This window comes from Canis lupus, chromosome 37, assembly GCF_048164855.1.
Source record: "Canis lupus baileyi chromosome 37, mCanLup2.hap1, whole genome shotgun sequence".
NCBI classification, from domain to species: Eukaryota; Metazoa; Chordata; class Mammalia; order Carnivora; family Canidae; genus Canis; species Canis lupus.
In genome coordinates, this window is record NC_132874.1 from 21,333,380 (window position 1) to 21,359,372 (window position 25,993).

A 25,993-nucleotide genomic window follows, 5' to 3' on the forward strand; every position below is an offset into this window, starting at 1 on the left:
ACGCTGACCTCGCGCGTTCTCCCGGGGGCGGTGGGGGGGGGTCCGGCCGGGAGGGCCCGCGAGCAGCCGAGCCGAGTCGGCAGGTGCGCGCCGACCTGGAGCCTGCGAGGCGCCCCCATAGCCTGGGGGCCTTTTGCAACACGTCCTTGGAGGAGGCGACGTTGCCTTTACATTTCGGTGAATATTTGTATATGATGGAGTTAAACACAAAATTTGCAAACTATTTGGAGGATATAAAAGGATCTTGAGTTAGTGCTCTGGCTACTACCCTCACCAGGGCATGTGCCCACGGCAGGACGGGGACCAAGGAAGGTGAGGGGCCTAAGGAGTGGGGCTCAAGGAGGCCTCACTCTCAGGCTCGTGCAGGGCGCAAGGTTGGAGCGTTGAGGATGCAGGGGTAGGAAGGGGCCGGCCGCTCGGGGCCTTGAGGATTGAGAAATCGCTGAAGGATTTTGAATCATAGGTGTGACTAACCAGATTTTAAGTTTTGAAAGCTCATTCTGGAAGCAGAATGAACAGCAGTTTGTGGGGGACAGAGGCACTGTGGGTGTGACTCTTAGGAGACTATCACAGTCTTTCAAATGAAAGGTGATCATGCTTAGGTCAAGAGGAATGAATGGTGACGGTGGTAGGTGGACATATCTAAGAGCTATTTAGGGGTGAAGCCAGCATGCTGTGCTTATGGACCCTTATAGGGGGAGGGGGGAGGGGAGATGCCTTGAGGATTTAGATGTGAGCAGTTACCAGAGGCACTAGGGTTCCCTGGGGCAGGGACCATCAAGAGAAGGAATAGAGGGACGGCAAGATCATGAATCCCATTTGGGGCACTTTTTAAAAAGATTTTATTTATTCATGAGACACAGAGAGAGAGGCAGAGACACAGGCAGAGGGAGAAGCAGGCTCCCTGCTGGGAGCCCAATGGGGATTCAATCCTTGGACCCCGGGGTCACGACCTAAGCCAAAGGGAGACGTCAACCGTTCAACCACTGAGGCGCCCAGGTGCCCCTGGGGCATTTTGAGCTTAGTAGATTCTCTGGTTCTTTCTGACACCAGTTCTCTGACACCAACAGTTGAAGTCTGTTTGCAACTACCCAGATGTAGTATCAGATCCAGCAGGTTAAAGGGCTCACTCCTGTGGGACTGCCCCCTCTCAGATGCCAGCTGCAAGTGATGTGCCCAGGCCATCGCACTGTGGCCCAGCCAACTACAGATTTGGGGTCCCCACAGTCTGCCCTTTCAGGTTCAGCAGTCCACCGGAATGGCTCATAGGACTCAGGTGAAAGGGATAAGAATAGGCTCTCCCAAATATGCTACTTCATCGTAAGGCTTATTTTTCAAAAGCAATTAAAGACAACAGGCTCAAGATCTCTGTCCTTCCACTTTTTTGCCTAAAGCGGGGCATAATTTTCCCTTGTAAAAGTAGCATAATAAATATCCACTTATAAACGTGTTTCCCTCTCTTAATCACCAGAAATGACCCTGGAGATGATGCTGACTTAAGTCTGTGTAAACTTACATAACCCACATAAACCTGACAATAACCTTTATTGTCCATTCATTTCCCCTGTATATTTACCTTCCCACAATTACTGCCCCTAGAAGCCCAGGCACGTTTTCCTCTGTCACTTTTCCACAATTTATCACCCTTTGGTAAGGTGGTCTCTTAGCTCCGTGGCCTAACAGCTTTTTGGGTTTTCACTCCTTTCTAGTGAAGCACCTTTGTGCATATGAGATAAACCTTTTCTCCTGTTAATCTGTCTTTGTCAGGACCAGCAGGCTCTGGTCACTGAACCTAACAGGGTAGAGGAAAAGTGTTTCCTCCCCAACACGGGAAAACCCTTCACCCGTATTTACCAGCTTATCCATTGTATGAAGGAGAGAGCTCAGGACCAGTGAAATGAAACAGATGTGGGGGAAGGAGTTCAGAGCGTCCAAGCCCTCGCTGTGTACCCCCTCCCAGCAAGTGTTCACCAACCTGGAAGCTCTCTGAAGCTTCTTGTTCAAGAGCTTTCCTGGAGCTCAGTCTCCAGGCCCCTCCTCCCCCTCCCTGGACTATCCTGAGGCCACCTGGAGGCCCTACCCTAAATCATCTCATTAGTGTAAATAGGTGTGATCCAAAGGGGCTCATAAGATAAGGCACTCCCACCCCTCAGGAAATTTCCAGGGTTGTAGGAGTTCCGTGCCAGGACCGGTGACAAAGGCGTACTACATATTTTTATTACACCACAGAGGATGGACAGATCTCGAGCTGAGAAGAGGACGAGGGCCCAGGACCGAGCTCTCAGCGGCTCTAGCTGGCACCTATGGCCCAGGAGGAGAAGGATGAGCCCGCAGAGGGACTCATGCTCTATGAGCAGTCAGGAAACAGCTCTGTCGCTCAGAAGCCACGGGAAGACTTCAGGAGCGGGAGAGGTAAGCACTCCACTTGGGGCCCACGGGGACTGTGGGGTACTCTCGCGGCTCCTGAAAGATGTGGACACAGTGGGTGGCCTCAGGCCCCAGGCTCCGTTTCCCCTGAGCTTCCACCCAGGACAGGGCCCAGGTCTCCTCCACACAAGGATCTGGATGCCTGAAGTCAATCATTAAATGATGCAAAATAACTATTTTTTTAAATGAGACTTTATTTTTAAAAAAGATTTTATGTATTTGAGACAGAGAGCACAAGGGCAGGGGACAGGGTGGGAGGGAAGAGGGAGAACAGAGCTGAGCAGGGAACCCAATGTGGGCTCCATCCCAGGACCCTGGGACCATGACCCGAGCAGAAGGCGGACACCTAACCGACTGAGCCACCCAGGTGCCCCGCAAAATAACTTTAAAATGTAGGCCACCCCACTGAAATGTGTCTGGTCCACCTTTAAATATCACATGCCTCGGCTGCGAAAATGTTTACTGCAGGCATTGAGAGGCTCCCAGCCTTACCATCTATCCCAGTTACCTGCTGCTCCACGGCACCCCCCCCCAACATAATTGCTTATTAAAATAACAACCACATTTATTTTCTGCATGAATCCGCAAGGTGGGGAGGGCTCCAGTCATGGCAACTGGAAGGCTGGGGCCGGGGTCATCTGATGCTGGGACTCGGAAGATCAGATGGTTGGACTTGGGGGTCCTCAGGCAGCCCTGTGTGACCGCCAGCAGAGTGGCCCAGGGCCAGTCTTGCGACCTGTTTGCTTAGAGAGAGGCAGATGCTGCGTGACTTACGGCCCAGTCTCGGAAGCCTCCCAGTGCCTCTTCTGCTACATTGTCCTCCTCAGAAGTGAGTCTCGCACGAACGCCAGTGTGTCCAGAGACAGGAATTAGATCCCACTTGATGGAAGAGCGTCCAAGATGTTGCCGGTGTGTTTTAAAACCACCAACCTGTGATAGAACAAGACAAATGAGAAAGGACTCAAGAGAATCTAATTTTTTGGATGTGCAGGCTGACAAAGAAGAAAAGAGAGTTGTTCAGATTTGTCACTCAAGGCACAAATTCTTAGTCTTTGAGACTGTGCCTCACAGTCAACTCTTTTTTTTTTTTTTCCCCGTAAGATAATACCCTTCCTTGATTGCTAGTGGTTTTCTTTTTTGATGGTTAGACTGTTCAGTAAATAGGCTGATATTATTTACGTAACAGGAAACTGAAGGCGATCAGAGCATACCACCCAAAATATGCCACCTCGGCTTTGGCTTGGTCTGTCTTGGATGCTATAACGGAAAAGCGTAGCCTGGGTGGCTTACGAGCAGCAGACTGCTCCTCACAGTCCTGGAGGCTATGGAAGTCCCAGATCGAGGCTCCAGCAGATTTGGTTTCTGGTGAGGGCCTGCTTCCCAGACGGCTGCCTTTTCACTGTGTCCTCGTGTGGTTGGAACATGGAGTTCATGCCCCACATGGGCTTTCTGGGGTCTCTTCCATGAGGGCACTAATCCCACTTGTAAGGGCCCCACCCTCATGACCCAATCACCTCCCCCCAAAGCCCCCACCTCCTAGTAGCTCCACACTGGGGTTAGATTTGAACATATGAACTCCGAGGAGACACAAGCGTGCAGACCAGAGCAGGCACATGGGTTATTTTATTTTGAGGTGAGGACAACTGAGAATCAGCAGATACGGACGGGGAAGGGCTCTCAGGCCTCCTTCTTTCTACCTAAAAGCGGGCATAAATTTCCTGCACCAGGAAAAGGAAAACATTCTTATCACCGCAGCCAGAGCTGGCACCAAGATGCATCTGGACAAACAAACCCACTAAAATAACTCTTGGCTTCCATTAGCTTCCCCCATGTATTTCTGGGCCACTTTCCCACAGTTTACCCTCCTCAGCCCAGACCCCTTTTGCCTTTGTCCTGCCACATCTCCTCTCCCTGCCCCCCACCCTGACTTACTGTTTTTTGTTCAAATGATGCCTAAACTCTCAGGCCTACCTGTTTCTTCCGGTCTTCGTTTCTTACAAACGAAGGCCTCCACGTTCACACAACACTACTAACAGGAAGTGAACTTTTTCTGCTTTCCTCTTGCAAGTTCGTCTTTTGTCAGTTTAATTCTTAGAATCTAAGTAGAGACATCATCTATAATATGTTACAGTATTTCAAAAATACTTACGTTTTGAAGTATTTTATTTTATTTTATTTTTTGTTTTGTTTTGAAGTATTTTAAAAGAGCAGGAGCATTTGAGAACCATTCCTCCCTAACTCTAACTTTTTGAAGGAGATTGGGTTGATTAAGGTAAAGTCACGGTGATTTTTCAGGGGCTTAAATGCAGCCATGGAAACTTCCTAGAAAAATGCCTTCCAACTTGAAAGGATCAAATTTTGTAGCACCGTAGGCCACTTTTGTCAGCACCACTGAAATATGGCGATGGAATGAAGCTGTAATAAATTTGAAAAAAAAAAAAAAAAAAAAAAAACCGTTACCCTGCTCGCCTGGTTCATTTTTCTTTCTTTTTTTTTTTTTTTTTTAATTTTTATTTATTTATGATAGTTACAGAGAGAGAGAGAGAGAGGCAGAGACACAGGCAGAGGGAGAAGCAGGCTCCATGCACCGGGAGCCCGATGTGGGATTCGATCCCGGGTCTCCAGGATCGCGCCCTGGGCCAAAGGCAGGCGCCAAACCGCTGCGCCACCCAGGGATCCCTCATTTTTCTTTCTTATGTGGGCCCTCTAACAGAGCCAAGGAGCTCAAAGAGGCCTTATTGGACAACTGACTTGTTTCAAAAGTGGGGAAATAAAGCCACGTGAGATTCAAATGATTTACTTAACCAGAGCCGTGGGCCACCCGTGGAGGGGGTGCTGGGTGATCTCTGAGAGGCCCCCACTCGCTCCGCACCATGTGTCAGGAGCTGCTGCCACCATCGCACACCCCCACCCGGCCCACCGGGATGGTGACCGCCACACTATGGACTCTTGGAGGCCTCGAAGGTTCAAAGAACCACTCTAGTTATCCACGGCCGAGTCCGTTCAGCCAGGATTCAGCCTTCATGAGTGGGCCCGGCACAGCCCCCTCTGGGATCCACTGGAGACAAGTCATGTTGCTTTGGGCTTTTTTTTTTTTTAAGATTTATTTATTCATGAGAGACAGAGAGAGAGAGAGGCTGAGACACAGGCAGAGGGAGAAGCAGGCTCCATGCAGGGAGCCCAGCGTGGGACTCGATCCCGGGACTCTGGGGTCACACCCTGGGCTGAAGGCGATGCTAAACCACTGAGTCACCCAGGCTGCCCTGCTTTTGGCTTAAAAAAAAAAAAAAGAAAAAAACAAGGGACGCTTGGGTGGCTCAGGGTGAGCGTCTGCCTTTGGTTCAGGGCATGATCTGGAGACCCGGGATCGAGTCCCACGTCGGGCTCCCTGCATGGAACCGGCTTCTCCCTCTGCCTGTGTCTCTGCCTCTCTCTCTCTCTCTCTCTGTCTCTCATGAATAAATAGATAAAATCTTAAAAAAATAAAAAAGAGCCCACTAGGATCGAGTTGACTTCCTATCAATACTTCAAGTTTCAGTGACCTTCTTATTCTCGTATCAATGTTCTGTCCTGTTTAAGGCATTTCGCTTACATTTAGTAACTTTTCTCACTTGGCTTTGGATGACTGCAAACACCAATCATGATCACAAGCATAAACAAATACAAAAACTGAAGTTCTTGGTCTAAGTGACACAATTCTGAGTAAGCCTACGAAACTTTAGGGTTGATACCAACCCACTCCTTCTGCGTGGCTCCACGGAGCTTCGTCAGCTTCTAGAAGGAAGCCCCTCATTTGCCCTCTCAACCTTCTCGTCCAGAGGCTGCCTGCTTTCTTCCTCTGCGTGGCAGGCAACACAGGAAGGTTTGGGAAACAACTGGGTTTGACATCTTTCCTTGAAAGGAGGAGGGAAGAAACCCACATTTCTTGCCTTCTCACTACGTGACTGAGACTTGGTCTCCTAATAGGGCATGTGACCACCTGCGAGGGAGTGTGGTGGGCACGTGGCTGGCCACCCCCCCACCCCTCTTCCTCCCTTCTGCCAGGTGTCCTGCCTCTCCCACACACACCTTTCCCCTACTCCCCTCCACAGTAGGCATCCGTCTGATCTCGGAGGAACCCCCATCCGGCCCACGACTGCTTGAGGAATGTGCGAGTGACCCGGCCAGTAAGACGTGAGGGAGAAGTCAGAGGAAGCTTCCAAGGGATGTTTGCCTTTTCCCAAGAGAGAGCAGGAGATGATGCAGAATCACTTAGTCCCCGGACCCACAATAATCACAACTACCTCGCGACAGAGGTGAGGTGCTGAGCGTGGGAGATGGGAGGTTGACATGGTTCTGTGGCGGAGTTGCTCAGTTGACGCTTCTCGGTGGGAAGGCTATGGGCATTGTGAGCAGGGCAGGGGGTTGCTGCGACCATCTGCAGCAAACATTTTAAGGTCTTTAACATCCATGAACCCTACGCTCAAAATGCCAGTAGCCGCTCCAGAAATGGGACGATCGAAAAATCCATACTCTTGTTTCCAAACCCCCTTCCGCCACCGAGAACCATGAGACCCTGTCTTTGGACCTCTTACCACACAGCATTTTGATTTAAGCCAATTTAATTGAGCTTTCTGCTGGTCGCAGCCCAGGGTCTCCTAACAGGAAGGCATTATTATAATAACTTTGAAAGAGAGAATAAATGGAGCCTCAAAGGGGCCAAGGAATGTGCCAAGGATATCAACGAGCCGGTGGCAGAGCCAGCATTTGGCTCCAGATCCGACTTCAGAGCTTGGCTGCTTCCTCCCTCTCCGCTTTCTCTCCAGTCATCTGGAAGTTGTGCTGAAGTTTACTCTTCTGCTTTCTCCTGCCCATCCGTTTCCTCCAAAGAACAAATGTGGTTAGTTTGTTCAGTGAAAAAATATGAACAAATGAACAAAAAAAAGGACAAAAGTTTTATGTGGAAAAATATATGCAGGGGATCCCTGGGTGGCTCAGCGGTTTGGCGCCTGCCTTTAGCCCAGGGTGTGATCCTGGAGACCCGGGATCAAGTCCTGCATCGGGCTCCTTGCATGGAGCCTGCTTCTCCCTCTGCCTATGTCTCTGCCTCTCTCTCTCTCTCTCAATCTATCATAAATAAATAAATAAATAAATAAATAAATAAATAAATCTTTAAAAAATATGCAAAACATATATCTGTTTGTTTATGGATGATGTTTTTCCGGAAAAATCCTGCTGCAGGGGTTGCCTCTGGGGAGTGAAGCTAAAGGACTGGGACAGGAGGTGGGAGGAAAACACTTTTATTGCAGATCCTTTTGTACTGTTTGAATCCTTTGTCTTGTGCAAGTATCTTTTTATTGTATATATATATATTTTTTAATTTTTATTTATTTATGATAGTCACACACACAGAGAGAGAGAGGCAGAGACACAGGCAGAGGGAGAAGCAGGCTCCATGCACCGGGAGCCCGACGTGGGATTCGATCCCGGGACTCCAGGATCGCGCCCTGGGCCAAAGGCAGGCGCTAAACCGCTGCGCTACCCAGGGATCCCCAAGTTGTATATATTTTAAAGCACCTGCAGATAAATTTTGTGTTATGTTTATTTTGCCATAATCTTAAAAATATAAAGCATTCGTAGGATTAGTATCTAAAAATTGGGTTCATTATAACACTTGACTCTTCCCTCTCGTTGTCTACCTTTGGCTGCCTGCTCTTACTCCTCCACCCATTCTTCCTTTTGTTATAGTGGGGCCGTCTTGTCCTTTCCCTATCCCCGTGAGTCATCTAGCATGACCTCCTCCAGTCCCTTGGCGCAGCCCTGATGGAGGAATCTTACCCGCTCTCTGCTTTGACACCATCCACATCCGTCTCCCAAGTAGGGTCCAAACTCCTTACCCAGAAATAATCCGACTCCAACCACTTTTGCATCCCCTCTTATCTATTCACCTTAATGAGTTATTTTCTGCAGAATTCTTCTGGGGGCCCCCTGGGCTGATGTGAGCTGAGACAACAGGGCTCTGTGCCTTCTGCTCCAAATCTAGCTGAGAAACTGTACCTTTACGCATTTTACATTATTGAGATTCCCCAACATACTGTTTGAGGAAAGGACTCCACAGCAAAACAATTACATCATCATCACCATCACCATGATCATCATCGCCATCATCATCATCATCGCTGTCACCCTTATCATCACCGTGATCATCATCATCACCATCACCACCATTATCACCATCACATTTTAAAACCAGTGCTCTTCTAAAATTTCTTCCCTTAAAAGTGCTATTGCAGGGCACCTGGATGGCTCAGTCAGTTAAGTGTCCGCCATCAGCTCAGGTCATGATCTCAGGTCCTGGGATCCAGCCCTGTGTTGGGTGGGGGGGGTCCCTGCTCAGCAGGAAACCTGCTTCTCCCTCTCTCTGCCCCTCCCCCTGCTTGTGCTCTCTCACATGCTCTCTGTCTCTCAAATAAATAAAATCTTAAAAAAGAAAAAAGTGCCTTTGCTCTTCTCGTTGCCTGGAACATTCTGCCCCCACCTCCACTTTTTGAAATGACCTGGTCTTTTTTTTTTAATTTATTTATTCATGAGAGACACAGAGAGAAAGAGAGGCAGAGACACAGGCAGAGGGAGAAGCAGGCTCCATGCAGGGAGCCCGACGTCGGACTCGATCCTGGGTCTCCAGGATCATGCTCTGGGCCGAAGGTGGCGGCGCTAAATCACTGGGCCACTGGGGCTGCCCATGACCTGGTCTTTAAGGCAATGTCCAAATTTTACTTCCTTTGTGACATTTTTTTGGATCAACCTAGTCGGTAATGGTGACTTTGGCTCTGAGACAGATTTACAGTGAAGCTTCTGAAGCTTAAGTGTTCTTTGACCCCCTCCTGATGTATTCACAGTTGTGCATTCATAAAAATTTTTTGAAATTATTAGTATTATTACTATTGTATATGTTATTATCGGAGTTCAATTTGCCAGCATATAGCATAAATTCGCAGGGGTAAGGAATTTTAATCACAGTTAATTAAGACCATTTGTGTGAGGTGGTGTTGGAGTGTCCAGTAGCACTTTGGGATCCAGATGAGGGGTGAACAAGTTGGGGACACATCTTCCAATTTAATGGAGTATGTTTAGGTGGTGGGTGTGCAATGACTTGCATGTCTATGTAAGGTATTATTACTAGACGTCTGCCGTCAGCTTGGCTTCCAGGATATCTCTGTGGCCCGCCCTTGCACTGAGCCAGTGCTGTGCTACAAGGCCAGCATCCACAGCACCACAGCTCCCGCGTAACTCCCAGGAATCCTGCTTCCTGATGTTCAGGCTATAGGGAGAAGGAGAAAACTTTTCTTCTAAATTACTAGGTTCTGCACTTGGGGCTCTGGAAATTAAGCTGACAAAAGATGGATTAATAGGAGAAAAGAAACGTGCAGCACTCATTCACGGGGGAGAAACTCAGTGATGAGTAACTCACAGGGACGGTCAGTGGTTAGAACTTGGACTTAACATCCTCTTATCTTTGTTCTTAACAAAGAACAATAAGAGAAGTGACAAGACAAAGGAAAAAGGATAAACCCTTTTATTTTTTTTTAAAGTTTTATTTATTTAGTCATGACAGGCACAGAGAGAGAGGCAGAGACACAGGCAGAGGGAGAAGCAGGCTCCCTGCAGGGAGGCCAATGCAGGACTCGATCCTGAATCTCCAGGATCACGTCCTGAGCCAAAGGCAGACACTCAACTGCTGAGCCACCCAGGTGTCCCAGGAATAAACCCTTTTAGAGGTGGCAAACGCGGGAAGGTAAATGTACAGGGAAAACCAGCAGAAAATAGTGTTGCTATAGTAAGGTTAGTTATATAGATTCCTCCGTTGCTGTCTGAGCTGATGGGAATCTAGAGTCATCTCCAGGGATTGAGAGTCTAAGAGTTGCCTCTTCCTGGTAAGGAGAGGAAAACAGCTTTACAAATAGAAATTTATATGATGCTTCTAGCCAGACAGGGGGAGGGCAGAGAGCTTTTTTCCTTTGTCTACTATTTCTTAATTTTCTTCGGCTCAAAATAATCCTCATGCCAAAGTGGCAGATTTCGTGGTTGCATATTGTGATGCGCTCCAGTTCTATGTAATCTCTTATTCTGGAGTGTGGGTAGAGCCCAGGGCCCCCTCCCTACTGAATAGCGATAGGACGCCACTTCCATGTTAGGCCTTCTGTTGACACTCTCTGGCTCTCTCTCTTAATGACATTCTCCAGAAGCCAGATGCCATGTTGTGAAATGTTCTGAAGAAAGAGGCTCATGTGGAAAGGAAGATTTTTCTTTTAGGGTAATTATGTGAAATAGAGTTTATTAGCTTCCTGCACTTGCAAGTGCAAACCCATAATACATCTTTTACAACTGCCGTGTGAAAGAAACATGATGGAGGTTTTCCAAAATTTCCCTCTCCACCACCCTGTAATGAAGGGTAATTAGAAGAGACACAGCCGGGGACAACGGGCCCCTGACCTAAGAGGAAACCACCCTTAAAAGGATTTTACATGACTGTGGAAGGAGCCCTCCACCCTTCCCCATGGGACAGGTGGATGACAAAAACCTGACTGGGGGACAGGCTTATGGAGGGTTAATTGGATTAAGACAGCCCACCAACAAGCCCATAAAAACCCCTAGACTTAAAAACTCCAATGGAGACCCTCTCGCATCCCCTCCCTCTTCGGGAGCTTTGTACTATCACTCAATAAACTTTGCTTTGCTGCCCACCGCTCTTCGTCTTGTCCACCTCTTCATTCTTGGAAGCAGTGTGACCAAGCACCACGGACGCTGAAGGAAAAACCCTGTAATACCTGCAATTATAAGTTTCAGCCCCATGTAACTGGGATCTGTCCTCCCACCCTTTTACTGGTTCTGTTTTTATTCAAAATTTTGATATTTTGCTTCTCATGAGTTTCTTGCACAATTTTGATTTTTAAAATATTGAAGTAAAATATTTATCTTGATTGCTGAGTTTTTCGGTGCCCCCTTAAGTTTTGTGCACACGCCAAATGCCTATCTTATCTCACCTGAGTCCTGACCCTGCTTATTGGAGGTTGTGAAAAGTAACCGGAGGTATATTTCTTTCCTCAGCACCACTTCTGACTCCTTAGGTTAAGGTTAAATTTAATATGGTTTGAAAAAAAATCTTAATATATATTTTATATAGCATTTTATATATATTTTAGTAATTATAAATATATGTATATTTAAAATTATTTTCTCAAAACCATATTAAGTAAAAAAAAACCATATTCAGTTAAACCTTAACCATAAATATATTGCCATATACCTGCTGACACAGAGTACCATTGAAAAGTTACCAAAATAAATGAATATAAAGCCTGCTACAGGGGAAGCCAAATGGCAATGACAGGGGAAAGCTTGCCTTAGATAATGTATTTTTCAAATTTTTTTTTTTTTTTTTTTTGAGAGAGAGAGAGAACAAGCATGAGTAGGAGGAGGGGCAGAAAGGGAGAGAGAATCCCACACCCAGGGCAGAGCACAGGGCAGAGCTCCATCTCACAACCCTGAGACCATGACCAGAGCCAAAACCCAGTCGGACCCCTAATGGACTGAGCCACCCAGGTACCCGGTGTTTTTCAGTTTTTAAGAGAAAATCTCCTAAGACAAATTGTTTTTCTTAATACAAAAGTGATACTTACTCGTTAGGGAAAAATTAGAAAATACAGGTAAAGTAGGAAATAGAAAGTATAAACATTCATAATCTCATCCAGCAAGAATCCTGTCAGTATCTTAGTGTTCATCCTTTCCTATCTGCCACTTGCCACTCCCTCAGACCCAGAGTTTATCGCAGGCTTCTCTGGCTTACTTCTTACCATTTACTGCTCTCGTTGGGTCTGACTTTTTTTTTTTTTTTAAGATTTTATTTACTTATTCATGAGAGACACAGAGAGAGAGGGGCAGAGACACAGGCAGAGGGAGAAGCAGGCTCCATGCAGGGAGCCCGACGTGGGAATCGATCCAGGGACTCCAGGATCAGGCCCTGGGCCGAAGGCAGTGCTAAACCGCTGATCCACCCAGGGATCCCCTTGTTTCCGAATCCTTTCTCCAATGAGCATGTTTCTGCTTGGAGAATAGACCAGTGTCTAGCTGGTCTTTGCAATTTTCCCGGAGTGTGGGATAGGAGGCTTGATCTGCATAAGGCCCTGGGAGACCATTTCTGCAACTCATTTGCTCTCCCTGAGCTCTTCCTCACCTGTAAAATGGAATAATGTTAGTGCCTACTTAAAGAAGAAAATCCATGCAAATTGCCTTCAGTGATCGTTTTCTAATATGACCTGTTATTGGCATCGTGCATTCAATTCAGCACCCATTTATTGCATGCCGATCACATGCCAGACATTCTTCTAGGTGTCAGGGACACAGCGGTCAACAAAAACAGTCACAAATATAACGCACATGAGACTTAAACTCTGCAGACCTACAGGATAGACCTGCAATGGCTGCTGGGTATATGAGTGATAAGGGCAGCAGCGTGGAAAAACCAAGCCAGGGGTCACACAGCACTTGTACCTACGCCAAGGGGAGAAACCAACCAATACGTGTTTTGACGTGGGTTTTCTTCCGGATGAGCACACTGTTGTCCTCTTAAGTTTGCACTCAGTTGTGATCAATAGTTGCTGCTCTGTGAAAGTCAGGACAGTAAACAGCAACTCTGGCACTGTGAGGGGCGAGGGGTTGGGAGGTGCTGGCTGGAGGGTGTTTGACCCCTTGTGTCACCAAACAGTGGCTCCTGTCCTGGAAGTTTGTCTCCCTGCGCTGCTCCAGGTGTTGACCTTGTCTTTGCTCCTTCCCCAAGCCATTTACTGTTGCCTTTAAAAACCGGCTAGAGCCTCAACTGGACTTCACAAAATGGGTGTGCAAACTGATGACACCGCTGTAAGGCAAACATCTGCTTGTAAACAAGCGAAGACCAAATCTATGAGCCCAAGTCTAAAATAAATCAGAGTGGGAGGAACTGCGATCTTTTTTTTTTTAAGGGAAAAAAGAAAACTTAGAGCATATCCAACACTGAGATAAATGCAGGGTGTTCTTGATAGAAGATTTTAAATATGTGGAAGTTAATTTATCCCTACGATATTCCTATATCCAAGCATTAACTGATGTTCATGCAAATTTTAAATCTCCCTGTTGTGTATTCATATTGAATAATTTTATTATTCCATTATCATGATGGTGAAAATGCCTCGACACAACTTGTTTGCTACCACCTGGTATTTAATTTGTTTTAATACCACTTGCTTTATATGGGTAAAGCCTAAATTGATTAAAATTGGTAAATTTTTCCATTTGCCGAATATAAAATTTTCCATAAGTCACAAAACAAATCCCTGAATTCCACTCTATGATAGTCCGCCTCCCAAATCGTCCCCAGGGATCCTTGCCCTATGGTATTTAATGTCCCCATGTCCCCAACCTCTCGAACCGCGTAACCAGCAGGAGACCGCAGCTGTGGCCGTGCCTGACTGCCCAGCTGGGTTATAAAAGCTCCTGAGGGTTCTCCTCGATCTCCTGAATCACTTTCTTTTAGCAAAGCCAGCCTCCATGTGCTGAGAAATTATTTAATTTACAGATATCACATCTAATTTGCCAGAGAACCAATCAGGGCCAGCTGAAACAGCAATATCTGTGAGCAAGAAGGGAAGACTGATTCATCCGTCATCCTTATTTTGATTAATGTTTATTTATTTTTTTCCTTTTCTCCCAGTCAGCAGATAGAAGTTCAAAAACTTTGAGTTTGGAATGGAGAATATCCCAAGACCCGGATCCCTTGTAAGTATGTACTATGAAAAGCAGATTGAGGATGGACTCCTGCAATGTTCCAGAAGATTCTGGGCCAGGAAGAGTCTACTAGATCTGAAAGAAACTGGCTAGAGGCTCACTGCAGAGCTTCAGATCACTAGACAGGCAGCTCCCCCTGGACCACCGCCCCCACTGGGCAGGTCACATTCCTTTTCTGGGAGGCAAAGTGTGTCCAGCCAGGTCCTGGGGAGCAGATGACAGTCCCCGGGGCAGGTTACCAATGTGCTGTGTGAACAGAGATGAAGAGAATTGTTCAGGGTCTTGGGGAAAGTGGGGCAGCTGTTGGAAGGATTCCAGGGGATGTGTTGCCTACAGAGGCTCGGCAATCATTAAAAGGATGGCTCCAACCCCAGGCGATGGCTCCCCATCATGGTCCACAGTGGTACCCAACGTGCGACCTGCTGGGAAGTAACCTGCTGGGAAGATTCTTGCTCATTCACCGAACAAATAGCACAGTACTGGTGCTGGGTGCAGAGATGAGGAAGCCAAAGTCCTGGGACTGTCAGAGATATTCTGGAGGGGCTCAGATCATAGTCACATGAGTGTGAGTGATGATACCTGCTAAAAACAAAGTAGGGGAGAGGGGTAAGGAAGATTGGATGAGCAGAAGGTGCCGGGATGGATATGGGGAAGTCAGGGAAGGCACGAAGGTCTGGAAATGGAAGTTCAGTTAATGTGGCTGCTAGGAAGGGACTCCAATCTCCCCAAAATAACATCTGGCTCTCCCTGGGGGTCCAGTGGACCCATAAAGCCCAGCCTCAGCCATCTCTTGTACTGCTGCATCATGGGACCAAGGCCTTTGGACCAAGGCTTTTTCCCCGTCTTCTTAGATTACGCCATTGTAAAAAAAAGCCTAAGCGTGCTACCCCCCTTACCCCACTTAAACAATGCTACTCAGGACAGCTTTGTAATGAAGGGGAAATGCCCACAGAGATTCCTCCTATGTCTCTTGAGGAGGGAAGTGGAGAGACGGAAATGCATTTGTTGGAGGGCTGGTTTGGGAGCGAGCAGTTCGACAGGCCTAGTGGTGGACTGGCCACGCCATCTGCCTCCGTGGTCCCCTTGACCTTGGGGACATCATTACCTCATGGGTCCTACCAAGGTCCATTCCATGTAACTTCCTTCTTCCCTGCCCTTCCTGGTTGTGGCAGGCTTTGGTTTGCCCCCGATCCAGCAGTTACACACTCATGAGGAATCACAGATTCTGAGCTGTGTGGTGTCTCCAGGAGCATCCAACTCCAGAAATCAACTGAAGGGGCCAGGAACTCACGTCCGTTTGCACAGAGACAGGAGTTTTGTCCTGAGGGTCACCCAGGACTAAGGAGGCGGTGAACGTGGATTTTGTTTTTGTTTTGTTTTGTTTTGTTATGTTTTTAAAGAACAGCCTTAAAATAGATGAACTTTCGTTAGAAAAGGATGGACAGCTCAGAATCAAGAAGGCTTCTGATCCTTCCTTTTGTGCTACTTCCTACCTCTGCCCATACTTGCCTCAGGCCTTTCTAAAAAAAGAGATTATAAATTAAATAAAACTGTGATGGGAGAAGAAAAACACAGCAAGGTCCTGAGATTGAGGACAACTAAGTATTATCAGGAAATTTGAATAATAACATTTTAAACCAGGAGAATAGAAAAAAAAAAAAGCAAAATATCAGTACTGAAAACTTACTTTTATACAAAAGTACCAGAGTTAATCACACAAAAGTTGGCCAATACACACGTATAAAAGACCTCCATTTCCAGAAAGTTAGACATATTACAACGTCCTCAGTGATGGTGTAAATATGCAGTTTCTGGGTGTTGCAGCTCTGCATAATGTTTATTTCTCCCAATGGCCTGTAATACTTTGTGAAGGAACTGAACTCGTTTTCCTGGTTTTCTGTGGGGGTCCTGTGAGCCGTTGGTGATAAAGATGTTGGCACAGTACAGAAGACTATGAAGTTTCTTTCTGCGAGCCCCCCTGGGGTTTCACTGGTCAAGGGCCTTGATTTTATATTATTTTCTCAGGCTTCAGTTCTTGGGCCATGCAAGTGTTGGGTTCACCCCGTCCACCTCACTCTCCACACGGCCCTGACCTGTCATTGTTACCCTGCCAGTGAAGCCTAGGAAAGAGGGCCTCCTTCCTTAGCACTTCCAGCCGAGCACTGAGCACACATCACTGAGCTCCTGGGCATTTACTGTGGCCCTCAGCCCCTGATACTGGGATCCAGCCCAGACTCCTGCATCAGCTGCTTTTTACCACTTGGGTTCTGTCTTTCTCTATATTTCTGATACCAAGGGTCTGCATTTCATTCTTTTAAACCTAGTTATGTATTAAAAAGAAAAGGAGTTATGTGGGCTTTTTTATCCAACTTAAAACAATCAACTTTATGAATGTAAAGTATAATTTACTAGGAATATGTGTATATTTTATCCAGGACTAATCCTTGTATTTGTAGCAGGAGAGGATTCATAGGCATCATCCTCGTCTCCCATGCTGCTGGAACCCAAGTGTTCATAAACAGGTGAATAGATAAACAGAATATAGTATATACAACAATGGGATATTATTACAGCATAGAAAGAAAGTTATGACACATGCTACAACTTGGATGAACCTTGAAAATAGGCCAAATGAAAGAAGCCAGACACAAAAGACCATAAATTCTAAGATTCCATATATATGAAATATCCCAAATAGGGAAATCCATTGAGATAGAAAGTAGATTCATGGTTGTTTAGGATTAGGGGGACTGGAGAGGCAGGGAATGAGAGGAATGAGAGCTAAAGGACATAGGTTTCTGGTGAAATACGGTGAAACATTCTAACACTGACTATGTTGATGATTGCATGTATCTGTGAATACACTAAAAACATTTGAACCATATACAATGGGTGAATTGTATGACATGAGGATTATATCTAAATGAAACGGTTTTGTTTTTTTTTTAAATGATTTAAAAAAAAAAAAAAAGATTTGTCTCAGGATCCCTGGGAGGCTCAGCGGTTTGGAGCCTGCCTTCAACCCAGGGTGTAATCCTGGAGACCCGGGATCGAATCCCACATCGGGCTCCCTGCATGGAGCCTGCTTCTCCCTCTGCCTGTGTCTCTGCCTCTCTCTGTGTGTCTCTCATAAATAAATAAGTAAAATCCTAAAAAGAAAAATAATAATAAAATAAGAAAAAATGATTTGTCCCTTAAATCTAGTTCTCTCAGTTTACTCAGTGTCACATGGGCAAAGAGAAGAGATGGATTTGGTCTGGGTAAATGTATATAGACTGAGCAGGGGATTTTGATGGTACCCTATCAATTTCCTTGTCTTCTCTTTAAAACTTCTTTGTATCCCTATCAGTAGTTTTTTTTTTTTAAGACTTTATTTATTTATTCATGAGAGACATACAGAGAGAGAGGCAGAGTCACAGGCAGAGGGAGAAGCAGGCTCCACACAGGGAGCCTGAAGTGGGACTCGATCCCGGGTCTCCAGGATCACGCCCTGGGCTGAAGGCAGCGCTAAACCCCTGAGCCACCCGGGCTGCCCACCTGTCAATAGTTTTTTAAGCCTATTAAATACTTTTAAGAAAAACTCTCTTTGCATTTGGATCAAAAGAATTTTTTATGACAGTTGTTATCCCAAAATGTTCAAGTTCTCTCCATTTCCTATATTCCTACACCAGGCTTATGGACATAATCTTTAATGGTTTTTCCCACATTAAAAAAAAAAGATTCTGTTAATTTATTTGAGAGAGAGAGAGAGAGAAGGAGAGAGAACACAAGCAGGGGGAGCAGCAGACAGAGAAAAAGGCAGAGGGAGAAACAGGCTCCCAGCTAAGTGAGGAGACCAATGTGAGGCTCCATCCCAGGACCCTGGGATCATGACCTAAGCCAAAGGCAGACACTTAACTGACTGAGCCACCCAGCCGCCCTTCCCACATTTCTAACAGCTTCTTTCATTTGCTTTTACTGGTTTGAAAAGCATTTGTTTTTTAGTACATTCACAGATATGTGTAATCATCACCATTGCCAGTTTTAGAGTATTCTCATCACCTCATCACCACACACAAACACACACACACACACACACACACACACACACGCCCCTTACCCTTTAGCTATTTCTTTTTTTTTTTTTTTTCCCCTTTAGCTATTTCTAGTGAACACGCATTAAACCTATGTAAACCTAGTAAGCTAAAAGTTTAGGGCACAACTAATATTTCTATCTATCTCATCTGTAGTATAAATAAAATCAACCCTCTTTATTTTAGAGTTGTTCATTCTTTTATATTAAAAAAAGGGGCAAAAATGAAATAAAGTATTCACATAGTTGGGAAATCACTGCTCTACAGAGACAGAGGTGACAGTTCAGCCAGACCTGAATTGTTGACTGAGAGTCAGGCTCATACAGAAGGTAGAGATGGTTGTTTGTTGCCATACATGGGAGGTGGTTTGTGGGTGTTAGTGGACAATAAGAAAGTATACATTGGCTAGTAGTTGGTACATGAAACAGAAAGCTGCTTGTAGATCATGTTTTGGATAAAGGAAACAAAAAGCTAAAGCCTGAGGAATAAGTTCAAATCACAAAAATAGAAGGATTGAAGGATTAAGAATGAATTAAATATTAAAGAGTTAAAAGTAAAATAATACCCCCCCCCAAAATAAGGACACTTACTTCTGTTTTATTTTTTTATTTTTTATTTTTTTATTATTTATTTATTTATTTATTTATTTATTTATTTATTTATTTAACTTTTTTTAACCTTTTTTTTTTTTTTTACTTCTGTTTTAAATAATGAAACTAAAAATTGAGGGTAAGGAGGGAGGATGGAATATTTAGTGGAAGAAATATTCTACTTAATAAAAGCCACAGGAAATATAAAATATCTACAGATAAACTTAACAAGAAATATATAGGCTCAACTCTGTACATTAAAGGAAACTCCATTTCTACTGAGCAACACAAAAGAATACATAAATAAATGAAAAGAAGAGCCTTGTAGGAAGAAGCTACAAGCTATAGTAGAAAGGTGTTCATTCTTCCTAAGACAATCCACAAATTTACTATGACCCCGATAAAATAAAAATATTTTGGAGGACTATATACTAGAATTTATATGAAAATAGCCAGGATGATTCTGAGAAGAAAAAAAAAAAAGAATGAGTAGGAGGTTGGTCCTAATGTATATTAAAGCATGTTTTAAAGTGATTTACTTAACAGGTTGATCCTGACATGTGACTAAGAAGACAGATCACTAAAACAGAGCAGAGAACCTATAAATAAATGCAAGTAACTATAGGAACTATGTGATGAAGATGATACTTAACATCAGTGGAGAAAAGATGAATTACTTAATAACTGCTACTGGTGGGGCACCTGGGTGGTATCGTCCGTTGAGCACCTCACTCTGGTTTCTGCTCAGGTCTTGGGTCCTGGAATCAAGCCCTGCCTGGGGCTCTGTGCTCAGTGTGGAGTCTGCTTGGGATTCTCTCTCCCCTCACCCTCTGCCCACCCACCCCCACTCTCTGTCTCTCTTTCTCTAAAACGAATGAATACATCTTTTTAAAAAATGTACAAAAAAGTTAAAAAAATTAAAAAAATTAAAAATGTACAAAAAATTACTACTGGTAAAACCGATTGGCCATTTGGGAAGAAATAAAGCTCTTCTTGATTCTAATTCTCAAAATAAATTCCAGAGAGATTTTAATGTCAAAATTGAAAGGAAATGAGACCAGAAAAAAAAAAAAAAGCACAGTACAAGGGAAAAAAAATCTTAATAGGAGAAGACCTGAATTAAGGAAGAAACAAAGATCAAAAGCCATACATGAATTTACCTGCAAAGCATAAAAAAATCATTTACTTGCATAAAAATCCATTATCTCTTCATGGCAAAAAAAGTATGTATAATAAAGTTAAAAGACTTCCAACACCTATGACCTATGCTTCGGAAAGCAATGTAACAATACCTATAACATTGTCAAAGCAAATAGATTTGACCTAAGAACTGTACTAGAACTTTTCCCATACTTTTATGTGCGTGTACATATTTTACTGAAGCAGTATTTGTAACAGGAAGAGATCAGAAACAATCTACATGTTCTATAAAAGGGGGACAGATTCAATATATTACATACACCCATAATTTTTTGCAAAGATTTATTTGTTTATGAGAGACACAGAGAGAGAGAGATAGAGAGAGAGAGGCAGAGACACAGGCAGGGGGAGAAGCAGGCTCCATGCAGGGAGCCCGACGTGGGACTCGATCTCAGGACCCCAGGATCACGCCCTGAGCCAAAGGCAGATGCTCAACCACTGAGCCACCCAGGTGCCCCATCCATAATATGTGTTATTGGTGCAATCCTTGGAAATATTGAGGTAGCTCTTTGCCTGCTGAAATAAAACAATCTCCAAGATACAAGGTTAAAAAGAAAACGAGAGATCCAGAACTGTGTGAAAAGCAAGCTTCTATTGGTTCAATAAAGGGGGAGGAGTATACTTATTATATTCATAGACCATTTCTGGAAGAAAACGCCAGACACTGGTAACACTGTTGCCTCTGGAGACAGGGATTAGCAGACCAGAGGCCTTGCTTGCTTTTCATTGTTTACCCTTTTATCATTTTCCACTTCATCGTGTGCTTTTATTACTTTTCCAATTAAAAACAGTTAATAAAAAATCCAGGAAAACAAGTTGGAAGCAGGGAATTTTTACCAAGAAAAAAATAAAGGAAATTAAAACAGTAGGATAAAATGGAAAACAAACAAAGACATTAAAGCAATTTGATATACTCGAATAGTACGGAGATACGGAGCTGTAAAGCCAAATATGACACCGATAAAACAGGAAAAATAATAGAGGACTATAAAAGAGGAAGGGAAAAGATAACCTCTGGAGGCAGACAAAGCTAAGAGTCCTCAGTGCAGTCTATAGGTTGGAAATGGGTGCCCACCGAGTACCCCCTAAGGAGGCTTGAAGCTGAGCCAACCACTCAGCGTCCAGGAAAGACCCAGAAGCAGAAAAGGGCAATAAGGACAGAGGGAGTGTGTGCTGCAAGGGTAGGACAACGAGAGGCAGGGAAGCTCCTCCAGGTCACTCTAGCACTGGTGCTGTGGTCTGGAGAATGATGGCGGAGTATGGGATGTGAAGTAAAACCCATGCCCTTAGAGACTATTCCCATGGAGACAGTGGGCTTGGGCAGGTTGTTGGGGAAGTGGGTCTGGGCAGATGCAGCATCTAGGGAGCCTCTTCCATCACCCTGGAGCAAACTTGTTTTCACTAGTGACCCCATGTGACCAAGACAAGCAGTGGCCCAAGTGGTCTCATTGGGCTCCAACCATCTCCTCTCTCTGGGCAGACAGAGCCCTATTTTGACTCTTGAGGGAGTCAAAATGAAAATCCTTAAGAAGCAGACTGGATCTTGGGTAATTGGAACAATAAAGAAGATGTAACTGTATTTGGAACTTAACAAGGAGTGGGCCGTGTAAAAAACTGAATGAAGAAAAGGAAGGGTATGGTCTAGAATGAGAGAGCTTTCAGCCCCTTTGGGTCTTCCATACTGACCTCTTTGGTTCCCAAGTTGGACAGGGAAGGAGGGAAAGAGATCAGATAGGCCTTGAGCTCCCCCTCTAGGTTAAAGCCCATGTCATCCTTTAGCAACTGTCACAGGATAGGACAGCAGCGCCTGATGTGAGGTCTCCAGGGGTTCCAAGACTCTGGGGGAGGGGCTGGGGATTCCTGAAGTCAAAACTATTTTTATAACAACATTAAGACATTATTTGCCTTTTCTCACTTTGCACTGGCGGTGCAAAAGTAATGGTGGGTAAAATCATGCCAGTGCCATTTAGGAATATCCTAGATAAACCAGTAAAAATCATTTAGTTATATTAAATCTCAATCCCTGAGTACATGGCTTTTAATAGTCTATGCGACAAAATGGTAAGTATGTATAAAGCACTTCTAGTGCCAAGTGTGATGGCTGCCTTGAGGAAAAGCACTTTAGTGATAGTTGACCTGTGAGTTGAAGTGGCTGCTTTTTTCACAATATCATTTTTACTTCAAAGAATGACTAATGAACCATGAACATACACAGGGGCATTTAGTAGACATTTTCTTAAGAACCACTGAAATGGGTCTCTGACCTCAAGGAAAACATCAGAAAGAATGTGTTGCCAGTTTTATTTATTTTTATTTTTTAAAAAGATTTTATTTATTTATTCATGAGACACACACAGAGAGAGAGAGAGAGAGAGAGAGAGAGACGCAGAGACACAGGCAGAGGAAGGAGAAGCAGGCCCCATGCAGGGAGCCCGACGCGGGACTCGCTCCCAGGACTCCAGGATCACGCCCTGGGCTGAAGGCAGACCTGCTGAGCCACCCAGGTGTCCCTGTGTTGCCAGTTTTAAAATCTGGACTTTGGAAGAAACATTGTCATTTTGGAACACTTGTATCTACCGTGAGCTTGACAGCTTTCTAGTGCTTGAGGACTTTTCTGATAAGATCAGCAGTAAAACAAATGTGATTTTTGACATTTGATATAATGAAAGGTATGAACATTTGAAAGATCTGCCTATCTCAGTGAAATCTTATTCTCCAAACAACCATGAGTGATGTCACAAAATCACATGTGGGTAAAAGATTCTCACAAAATGCAAGATAAACCAAACTGTAATGTAGGGGAATATGAAGAATTCATTGGCAAGGTTTCAGAATCTGCACTATAACTACATGAAAGAAACAGCATCTAGTTGAATTTTGATGTAGTATCAAGGAGAATGTCCAACTCATCCCAAGAGGCTATTAAAAACACGCTTTCCGCTTTCAACCATGCATCAAGTTGAGGCTGGATTTTCTTCATATGCTTCAAGCAGAGTGCCTATCACAACTGATTGAGTGCAGAGGTAGATAAGCGAATCCACGGTCTCCTTTTAAGCCAGTCACTAAGAAGAAGTGCAAAATATAGAAAACATTGCTGCCTTTTTGACTAATTTTTTTTTGAAAATATAGGGTTTTTCCATAAAAGGGTTTTTTTTTTTAATGGTAACATACAATTCCATTTTTAAAAAATCAATATTTTAGATTTTTCTGTTTTAATTTCTATTATGGGAAATATGGTACAACCTGCATAAACTCCTTCGGGGGTCTCCAAACACAACAGCGATGCCAACAATAACAGTTACAATAAAGAGGTCCCAGGACCAAAAACTTGATCCACCGATTTGGGAGTAACCCCAGCAGGTCTTCCAGCTGTTCTGAGGTTACCTTTTAGTAGGTCCCCTTTGGCTCCGTCCCTCTAGACTCCTGATTCGAAGACACGGTCTGAGCGTCTGAGTAGATTCCGGATGGTGATCAGAGACCTACTTAGCTCAGGCTCCTTTCCTCCTCCTTTGGAGATCCCTGCCTGGGTGGGTGGTGGTGGAGGGACAAGGTATATAAGGTGGCGTATATCTGGTCCTGAGATGGCAGTTGGGTTAATAAACCCTTTTTAACTGAACCAAGGGGATTAAGAAGTGGGGTGTGAAGTGGAGACGGCCTGGAGTCAGGTAGCATTCGGACTCAGTCTTGAGGGACGTGTAGTGTTTGGCCCCGCAACGTAACATACAGAGATCTGAAGCAATCTTGGGTACCTTGACTTCATCGTGGTGAAAGCGAGTCACGTCTTGTCTCCTCCTACCCTTCTGTCTCCACATCTCCTCCCATAACCAGCATCATTTCCATCTCCTCGGCATGCCCTAGACTAAGACTGTTATCAGAAGATTGTTTAGAAATACTCTGAATGATTTAACGCTGAGAATAAGCTCAAGCCTGGATGATGGCCTGAGCCTCCTCTGGAAAGACCAGAAGCATTGGAGCAGGGCACAACTTAGCTGGAGTTTTGGCTTTCTCAGGTCTTTACTCTGGGATCTTGAGCAAATTACTCAATTATTCAATCCTCCGCTTCCCCATCTGGAAGATGGACATAGTAGCACCAACCTCTCAGAATTAAGGTAATTAATCATAAACACACATGGAAGCATAGTGCCTGGGACAAAGCACTCATGTAATGATGATTAACTTTCCTTGTGTTCCCACCTCCTCCCTCTATCCCACCTCCTCCCTCCATCCCTAGACACTCATACTAGGATTCCAGTCATGACCAGGTAACCATTGTGAGGACAAAGCCATCCCCACATTAGGTCCTGGAGGAAGGAAGGGATGAGCTAGACTAGAAAACACAATGCGTGTTCCTATGTAAGTAGGTGTTTTAATGATTTTCTCTTCATGGCAAGTCAGTGAAAGCACAGGTACTGTTATCAGAATTTGAGGTCAGTTAACCAGACCATATTAACTCTGGTTAAGACACATTCTGAGCCTGGGTGGTTCTGTGGTTGAGCATCTGCCCTTGGCTCAGGGTGTGATCCCGGGGTCCTGCGATCGAGTCCCACATCGGGCTCCCCACAGGGAGCCTGCTTCTCCCTCTGCCTGTGTCTCTGCCTCTCTCTCTGTGTCTCAGGAATAAATAAATAAAATCTAAAAAAAAAAAAAGACATATTCTGGGAGCACGGCTGTTTATCTGTTTTTGCTTGCATTGGGTTCTAGAACTTTTTTACTGTAATAGGTAGCACCCACCCACTAAATATATAGGGTCTTTACCTCGGGATTTCATGAAAACAACAAAGGGATTCATCGAAAATGGCTGAGATTCTTTCAAACAGAACGGGAGCCACACACAATTGTCTGTGTGGTTAACTTGGAGACAATACTAAAAATACTATAAACAACTGCCCAGAGATTGTTTTCCATGCCCACATTTTAAATGAATGTTGCTTTATTGTCAGAGCACTTATTGCTATTTGCAGTAAGCTCCCAGAGATGATTGCCCCAATGTCCAGTTTTTAAAAGAATGTGGCTTTATTGTGTCCGAGCACTTATTAGTATTTGCAGTAAGCTCCCAGAGACGATTGCCGCACATTTAGGAGCAGAGTCCTTACCCATGGTGTTCTAGGGAAATCTGCTTCTATTTCTGGCAAAGTTCTGTTGCTACTTATCTCCCAGTGAGTGGCGTCCCTCCTTCTCTGTTTCTCTTGTCCTTTCCTGCCCCATCCCTCCTTCTGCCCTCCTGCCCTCCCTCCTTCCCTCCCTCCCTCTCCCTTCCATTCCCTCCTCTGCATTACTGGCCCCAAAGCCAAAGTCAGAGGCTTTACTCTACAGCTGGCCGTTCTCAGTTCCTTAGTTCTGTGCTTTGGGGAACTGTTAGTGAACTGGGGTGGAGGGAAGGGTTTATTTGGCCCCTGGAAACTAACACTCCACTCTCTGTTTACCTGAATTTGACTTTTTTTAGATTTCATATGTGAAATCATACAGTATTTGACTTTGCCTGATTTATTTCACTTAGTATAACGTCCTCAAGTTTCACCCAAGTTGTCTAAATGGCAATATTTTCTTCTTTCTCAGAACTGAATCATCTATTATATATGCACCACATCTTTTTTATCCATGAACCCACTGAGGGACGTGTGGATGGTTTCTATATCTTTTGCAAATAATGCTGCAGTGAACAATGAGGGTGCAGATGTCTCTTTGAGATCTTGCTTTCATTTCTGCTGGATACGTATCCAGAAGTGGAATTGCTGGATCATATGGTAGTTCTATTTTTTTTTTAACAGTGTCTTTTTTTTTAATTTTTATTTATTATTTATGATAGTCACACAGAGAGAGAGAGAGAGGCAGAGACACAGGCAGAGGGAGAAGCAGGCTCCATGCACCGGGAGCCCGACGTGGTATTCAATCCCGGGTCTCCAG

General features: G+C 44.7%; 1 long non-coding RNA gene across 1 annotated transcript; it reads left to right on the forward strand.

The window, feature by feature from the left end:
* Positions 1-749: 749 nt before the first annotated feature.
* Positions 750-16,567, forward strand: LOC140625951 (uncharacterized). The gene is made up of 3 exons (XR_012025211.1): positions 750-2,412; positions 6,519-6,722; positions 14,153-16,567. It is a non-coding gene; the product is annotated as an uncharacterized lncRNA (long non-coding RNA).
* The last annotated feature ends 9,426 nt before the right edge of the window (positions 16,568-25,993 follow it).